Consider the following 8,199-nt stretch of genomic DNA (forward strand, 5'->3'; position numbering starts at 1 on the left):
CCTTTCAAGAGAATGTCCTAGACGTCCGTGAATGGGTTACCGTTGTCATTAGGGTCCCTCGGGTATACGATCTAGAGCACTCTTTCTACGAGAGCAGCAATTTCAAAGGGATTGTTTCTCCTTTTAAGGGAACATCCTAGATGTCCGGAAAGGGTTACCCCTCTCACTAGGGCACCTTGGTCAATATACTCTAGGGCATCCCCTTTTTGTGATTAACAATTCTCCACATCAATCAAAAAAGCATGCGAAGAAATATAAATATGTCACACACACAATTCATCAAGCATGAACAAGACATTAACAAGTCATTGAATAGAAATATGGTGAATCTACATAGTTCTACATCTCCATCATATTACAAATACTTCCTAATCCTAAAAGAGGATATCTACTCCATTATGAGGGAAGGACAACTCCAAAACATAAAGTAAAGCATACTTACAACCCTTGATGTGAGAAGAAGGGGAAGAAGAGATGCTTGTCGAGGTTTTCGATGTCTTGGGGATGCCTCCTTGCTCTGCAGATGGATAGAACGTCAAGGGATGGCGGTGGATGAAGCTCTAGGGTTTCCCCCGAAGGGGAGAACCCTTTCCCAAGGAGAGGGACGAAGTCCAAAACTAAAGATGCCCCCAAGAATAGGGTTCTTGACCCTTATATAGGTTAGGGCATGAGCGCCGCACGACCCGTGCCATGGCCGTGTGAGATCTGCACGACCAACTGCCTCCTCCCTTCGGGTTGAGTGGCATGGTTGTGCGAATTGACACGTCCTTCTGCTCTGGTTACACCGCACGACCATGCGAATTGACACGACCGTGCCTTCCTTCTGCTCTGGTTACACCACACGACCATGCGAATTGCCACGATCGTGCCTTCCTTCTACTCTATTTACACCGCACGGCCATGCGAATTGACACGGCTGTGTATCAAGGGCATGTTGACTTGTAGATCATTTTAGCATATCTTAACGTGGTATTATTGAGTTGAGGTCTTCATCAAAGTTATAGATCTTGAAGTTATCTACAATTTGGTATAAAGAACATCCCAAAACACCAACTAAGCAGAAAGTTATGGCCATTTTGGTTTTAGTCTATAGTGTAGAAATTTCACACCACCTGGACACGACATCTTGGAAGCTCTAGACTCCACTTAAACTTTGTTTCTGCTCCAAATTGCATCCTGTCAACAACAAAACACACAAAGAGTAGATCTCCGAATAAAAGAGTATTTATGTAGAATATATGCTAAGAGAGATGAACATGCATAGAATATACGTGAATAAAGTAAGTGAATGTGCGTCAAAACATGTATAAATGATCATAAGATCTACGCACATCACACCCCCATACTTGTGTTAGTTAGAGCCCTAGAGCCAATCATTTAATGATTGTATGGACTCATGTATATCATATTCTTAATAAAGGCATTTGTTTGGTTATTATACTTATTTGTATTAGTGCCAAATAGACTAAGTATAATAGCGTCCTTGAGTAGAAGGTTCATACCTATATCAATCGATTAGTTGAATCGATAGTGAGATGATATAGGGAACACTACTCTAAATCATTCCTAGTCGAGTATTAACATTCAGGGACAATGTTAATGCAATAAGACTAGCATGTAGGTCAGCTCGATGACTTGATCTCACAAGTCATAGATATAGAGATATCATGCTGACACATGGGTATACATTGGAGAATGTATACTGAATGACCCGCCATGAGAAAGTATCATGGATTGTTATATGAGTGTCATATACTTTCTCATGTGGCTATTAGTATGACTATTAGTCCTTAGACCTGAAGTCACCATGGATCCCTACATAAGGAGTTATGTACTTTAGTTTCGTCAAACGTCACCCGTAACTGGGTGGACTATAAAGGCGATTACTGGGTATGTAACGAATTATGCAGAGGGATGTGAGTGATGTAGATGAGATCTATCCCTCCCATATGACGAGAGCGACATCGCTATTCTTGATAGAGTGAGACCACGAAGTGCATGGCCATGCCCAAATGAGTCAACATTAGATGTTGAGCTCATTTGATCGAGTGAGTCTACTTGGAGTTCAAGATTTAGATTGATTAGAGGATGACACGGTCTATGCCTCACATTAATCAATCTAGATGTCTAGGATAGAAGGACACTTGTCACATATTGTGAGGAGTCACAATTAGTAGTCACAAGGTGATGTTGGATCTCAACATTCTTGTAACTTGGGTAGCAATGATGTATTGCTAGATGCCGCTCATTGCTTATGTTTCTAAAGGAGTTTAGAAACATTGCCAACGTTACAAGAACCTATTGGGTCACACACAAAGAACAAGTGGATGGAGATTAGGTTCATATGATGAACCAATTGGATTAGGTTCATGTGATGAACCAATTGGATTAGGTTCATGTGATGAACCAAATTGGATTAAGAGTAATCCAAATTGGGCTAATTGAGTTAGACTCAAGTTGATTCATGTGTTCAATGAGTCTAATTTGGATTATGACTCATTGAATCAATTTAATTAAATGAATTAGATTCATTATATTAAGTTGGCTTGAATCAAATGGTTAGATTAGATCAACCATGAGAGAGATTTGGTCAAGTTTGACTTGATTTGAGAAGGAAGATCAAAGGTCAATTTTGAATTGACCTTTTGCCACCTCATTTGTGAGTTGGCATAAGGTGGACCATTGATGATGCTCCACATCATCATGGTTGCACATGTGTGTGACACCTCATGGAGGTTACAAATCCCCTCTTTAATGGCCACATTAAATGGGAAGGGGGTTACACACACATGAAGGAGAGTGAATGCAATTCATTCTCATTCATTCCATCTTCTTCCTCCTTAGCTCTCTCTTGCTTTCTCCTCTCTTTTGGTCGTGGGTTCCATGAAGGGAGAGAAGGTGGTTGAGTTGTATTCCAAGAGAAGAAAGAAAGGGTGAAGGTCACAAAAGAGGAGACTACTTCTTGAGTGTAAGAGTTTCCTTTCTTCTTTCTTTTTCCCTCCATTTAAATCCTATCCGAGAGCTCTAGAAAGTGCTAGCACACTTGGGGCTCTTCTCCATCCTTTGAGTGTGAGAGACACTCCTTGTTCGTGTGGATATCACTAGAGAAGTATCTACCTTGATACTTTGGAGATCCGACAAGTACCTTGGACGAGCGGGATTTTACAAGGGCACGCATCGAAGGTAAAATGGTTTTTCCTTTGTAGATCTACTGTAGATCAATGTTTTTGAAACTCGTACTCGTAATTTCCGTTCGGTTTTCCTTGCACAGATCTACGGCTTTGGGTGATTCGGGGTTTCCGCGACGCGAAAAGCGGTTTTCGCGGCCCGAAAAACCCAACAGTGGTATCAGAGCCACGTGCAAGGCTTGTACGAGTTTGTTTTTATTTTTATGAAAAATAAAACCTTCTGTGATTTTCTGTAAAAATTAGTTTTTTTATGATTTTATGGGTAATTTTTCTGTAGAAGCGAAGCACAAGTGTCTCGGCACTTGTAGGCTTCGGCTACCGGAAAGATCTTTTAAAACCGGCTTCGTTTTGCCCCAAATCCATTTGGGACAGCGGGCTTGGGTGCCATTAGATTGCAAAGGAGCAACTCATGATGGTTAGATCGTGGGTAGGGGTACCGCCCCTAACCCCGCAAGGGGATTTGCTCCGCGATCACACCCGAAATCGCTAAAAACGAACCCGCCGGGAAGATTTTTCCGAAACGGCAATGTCTCGACCCAAATCGTTTTGGGACAGCGGGTTTAGGCGCTGTTGGATCGCAAAGGAACCCTCGCGATGGTTAGATCGCGGGTAGGGGCGATGCCCCTGGGCCCCGCAAGGGGATCCGTTCCGCGATTGCGCACGAAACCACTAAACGGGACCGCCGGGAAATTTTATTCGTAAAATTGTAAAAATTAATTTTAAAATTATAGAAAATTATGAAAAATATATAATTTTGAATTATATATTAATTTGTGATAGTCATGGCCCAAAGCCCAATATGATTGGTTGTGTTGTAATTCTTAATACGGCCTGCGTGCCGTTATGTGTTTGCGAGTGTTGTATTATATTCGCGACCTGCGCGTCGTGCCTTCTCTTATTTTCTTGTTGTAAATTAGATTTAGACTCGAATGTAACTCGAGTTTCAAATTGTAATGTACAAATTGGAGTGGTGGAGGGTCCACACGAGACGGAGTTTCGAGGCGGGCACGAGCAACACAAGGTGGTCAAAGGGAGTAGCTTGAAGAAGATGTTGACCCTAGGTTGACCAATCGATCTTCTCATTGGCTTGAGAAGATCGTTGTCACGCCCCAGAGGAGTCCCTGCCCGAAGAAATTTCGGCAGCACCTCCCCTATACGGCGGACAATATGAAACATTACTACATATAAAATATACATCAGCCACACTCGGCTGGAAAAAATATAAACAACAGAACACGCAATTTAATATACTCAGCCTACCCGGCTGGACAAAATGAAATAACACATAACCACCATCTATAACATCAGCCTAAACGGCTGGAACAAAATAGAAACACACACAGCGGAAGACAGAACGATAAATACTCAGCCTACACGGCTGGATGTAAACGCAGCGGAAATCACAAAAAGAAAACAAATGTATGACCGACAAAGTCACTAACTAAATTACCTGCAACCACCCGACGGGACTCCAAAATCCATATCGAAGCATACAATACCAAGTTACAAAACCAAAACATAAATAGCGTAAGCAACCAAAACTAGAAAAAAAAAACTATCCTCGAGTGTGTCGTGGGACTGGCAGCTGGGACTCTCCAAGCATCCATGACTCATCTACCTGTTACCTGGCGAAAGAAAACCATTTTGCGGGGTGGTGAGTATTGGAACTCAGCGGGTAAGGAAAGAGATAGTGCATGAACATAACATATAACTAGAAAGTGAGCCAAGAGTATACAGTCTCATAAAAGAAATAGCAGATACTACAATAGAACCAAAATAAGCACTCATACCTGAAACCATATCCTAGGCTAGGTATAGTAGGACAGAACTGGTACTAATCTGCTACAGTACTACTCATAACTACAGAGACAACAAGCAAGGTATATACAAGCAATAACAGCGTATGTAAACAACAACAGTAAATAAGCAATAACAGCATATATAAACAACAGCAGCCCAAGCAAATATAATAACAGTGTATGCACGGATGGCCACTCCCGCCCACCTCTCCGCACCATGACCCCTGTATGGTCGAGAGGCCGGGTCAGTGACAGACTGTACACCACTCCAGCTACCACTCACACGAGTGGCCGAGGGGACAGTTGCATAGTAGCTAACTAGCTACGTCTGCGATGGGGTCCCTGCTGCTCGTACTCCAGCTACCACTCACACAAGTGGCCGAGTGCGGCATGACAGGACAAGCGGCATCAACTCCAGCTACCACTCTCACGAGTGGCCGAGGATGCGACATGCATGCAATGACATGATGCGAACAATGCAACAGTCATCATATATATATATATAAGCAGAAACAGGTATGCTACATGAAGCCAGCATGCTCAATATTGTACATGAATAAGCAACGGTCAAAACATACAACATGGTATCTAGTATCTGCTTCTGATCATGGACAACAACAAGAGACTGCATAGATATGGAAACGAGTTTCTCAAAGATCATGTGGAAGTATCAAGCGCAGGAAAACAAGAGTGGAGTCAAGGTAAAATACAATCCTTATCCAAAATGATTCATGCACTAGGGTCAAAGTACTAAAAGAAAACAAAGCAAGAAGTACCCGCCTTTAACTGTAGATCGTATTGTATTTTCTTTATTTCCGAACACTTGCCTCGTATAAGTGTCCTACAATAAATCGTGCGATTACAACCAAATCTCTTCATACATTAAATAGTTACCTAAATCCAAATCTAACCAAGAAACCCTAGTTAAACATATCCAAATCCAAAGAATCTGATTACAATCCTGTACTCATCCAACTCAACTATTAAACACTCATTTATCAACCGATCCATTAAATAAAAGATTAAACCTCCCTAACTCATGCCGTTATTTAATCCATGTTTCAAAACAAGTAATCATTGTCCATAACATCTAATTAACAATTACACTGTTCCAATTTGAATCTACATGTATGAATCCACCATAACTTACCTCAATCCATATCTGCAACAACAATCCTCCACACCACAGGGATCACCACAATCAAAAATCTGCAACCCAACCCACACCCTAAATCAAAATTTAACACTTCCTTAACTAGGCAGAAGATCACATACTCAACCACTCACCTTTCGGTTACATTGTCGAATCAAATATGCCTGGTTAGAAAATTTCTGTCGGACTAGGGATTCAATTCCAGCCCCGGTCTTGAAGCTGGATTGGCGACTGAAGGTAAGGATTTGGTGGCTGCAGCTAGGGAACGACATCAGGCAATCGGCCGATAAGAAGAGGCTCGGTTGAAGGCGATGGTGGTGTTGCCCAAAGCTAGGGCTCGGCTCGCAGAGAAGAAGGTCGACGCTGTGGCTCAAGAGGGATGAGGTCGCCGGCTGTGGTCTGCGCTGCTCGTGCGAAGGGGAAAATGTCGCCGGCTGTGTCTCGGCGGAGAAGAGCACCGGCGATGGCTAGGAGAGAAGAGAACCGACAGAAGAGGAGGGAGCAACGTCGGGCGGCGGTGAGGAGGAAAAGGGGAAGCTCGGCGCCGCAGGGGAGGGGAAGCTAGGGCACGGGCAAGGCAAGGGGTTTGGCGCCGAGAGCTTAGGAGAGGAGCTATTTATATTTAGAACTTAGGTTTCGGTAAATCAAGACCTAAGTTTATTCCTCAATCAACTCCTATTTTTGGGTATTCCAAACAGGCTTTCCTCGAGCCTATAAATGCATCCACTCAGAATACGCCGCACAAGCTCTGATTAATTTCAGAAAAATTTCTAAAAATTTATAAAAATTCCGTTAAGATTATTTCTCAAATAATATTATTTTTAATTATTATTTTGTTGTCGTATTTTACATTCTCCCCAACTAATAAAAATTTGGTCCCCAAATTTACTACTAACTCGGGAATCCTTATCTAAGGATAACCACCATGCAACATACTTATATATCACTCCATCCAAGTATCATAATCTCCAACCGCAAGGGATAACTCTGTGGGTTATAGGCTCATCATGCTTCCGCTACGCTCACACTACTGTCTAGCCAACTGTAGATAAATCAACTACTTCCAAGATACATAGCCTACCCTATCAGTAAATCTTCCAACATCCATACTGAACTATCCAGAGGGATACATATGTATAAGCGAGCAAGTAACAACTTGACCCGGACTCTGCCTTTCTAGATCACCACATAAAATCGACAATGGGGTCTAGATTGTCATACGCTTCAAAAACTTCAGCATATGGTCCCTTTGCATCAGTTGAGGACCCCACAAATAGGAAATTAAATTGTCACGCAATGGTTGTGTTCCTAACTACCTAAACCACGTGGTTAGGAAAAGCTAATATTTTCCTAAGTATGTCGTTATAAATCAAGCAAAAACATTAGCACGCATGACTAAGGAAAAGGATTTTCATCAAGCTACTATTGGCAACAAAATTCTACAGCCATTTTGATTGGACTTTCACCATCGAATAAATGCCAAGATATAGAAACTATAGGATGTACAATTCCAAATCCTGGACTACCATTTCTTTCTATCATCCTAATGCCTATTTTTCTTTCTCACAAGAAATGAGATATCACTAATTTCTTATGCCATACTATACATATTTACTAGATCTTTTGAATATCCATTACATACCATATATTCAAGAAAATTGCAAGATCATTGATTGTGATCCAAAAGCTTTGATTAGGTAGTATTAAGCATCGCTCATTTTGATAACTACCTTTTTGTTTGTCAAAAAGGCCTCCTGATGGTCACACTTCTAACCATTTGATTACCATGTCTCTTAAGCAAATGTACATGATCATGCATTACTAAGTACAATCCAAATAAGAAGTTTTCTCAATTGGAAATTTTAGAGAATGGACCATTTTCTACATTTTTGTATGATGTCTATGCCTAAACACTTCATACACACACAAATAAGGTTGATTGATACCTAGCAGGAGAAGCAATCCAATTGACAACTAGCACCGGATCTGGAATAATCATATAGTAATGTGATGAATAAACAAACAGCGTTAAGAGAAAACTGAAAGGAGAAGGCTTAAC

Source organism: Zingiber officinale, chromosome 8A, assembly GCF_018446385.1.
Source record: "Zingiber officinale cultivar Zhangliang chromosome 8A, Zo_v1.1, whole genome shotgun sequence".
Lineage (NCBI taxonomy): Eukaryota > Viridiplantae > Streptophyta > Magnoliopsida > Zingiberales > Zingiberaceae > Zingiber > Zingiber officinale.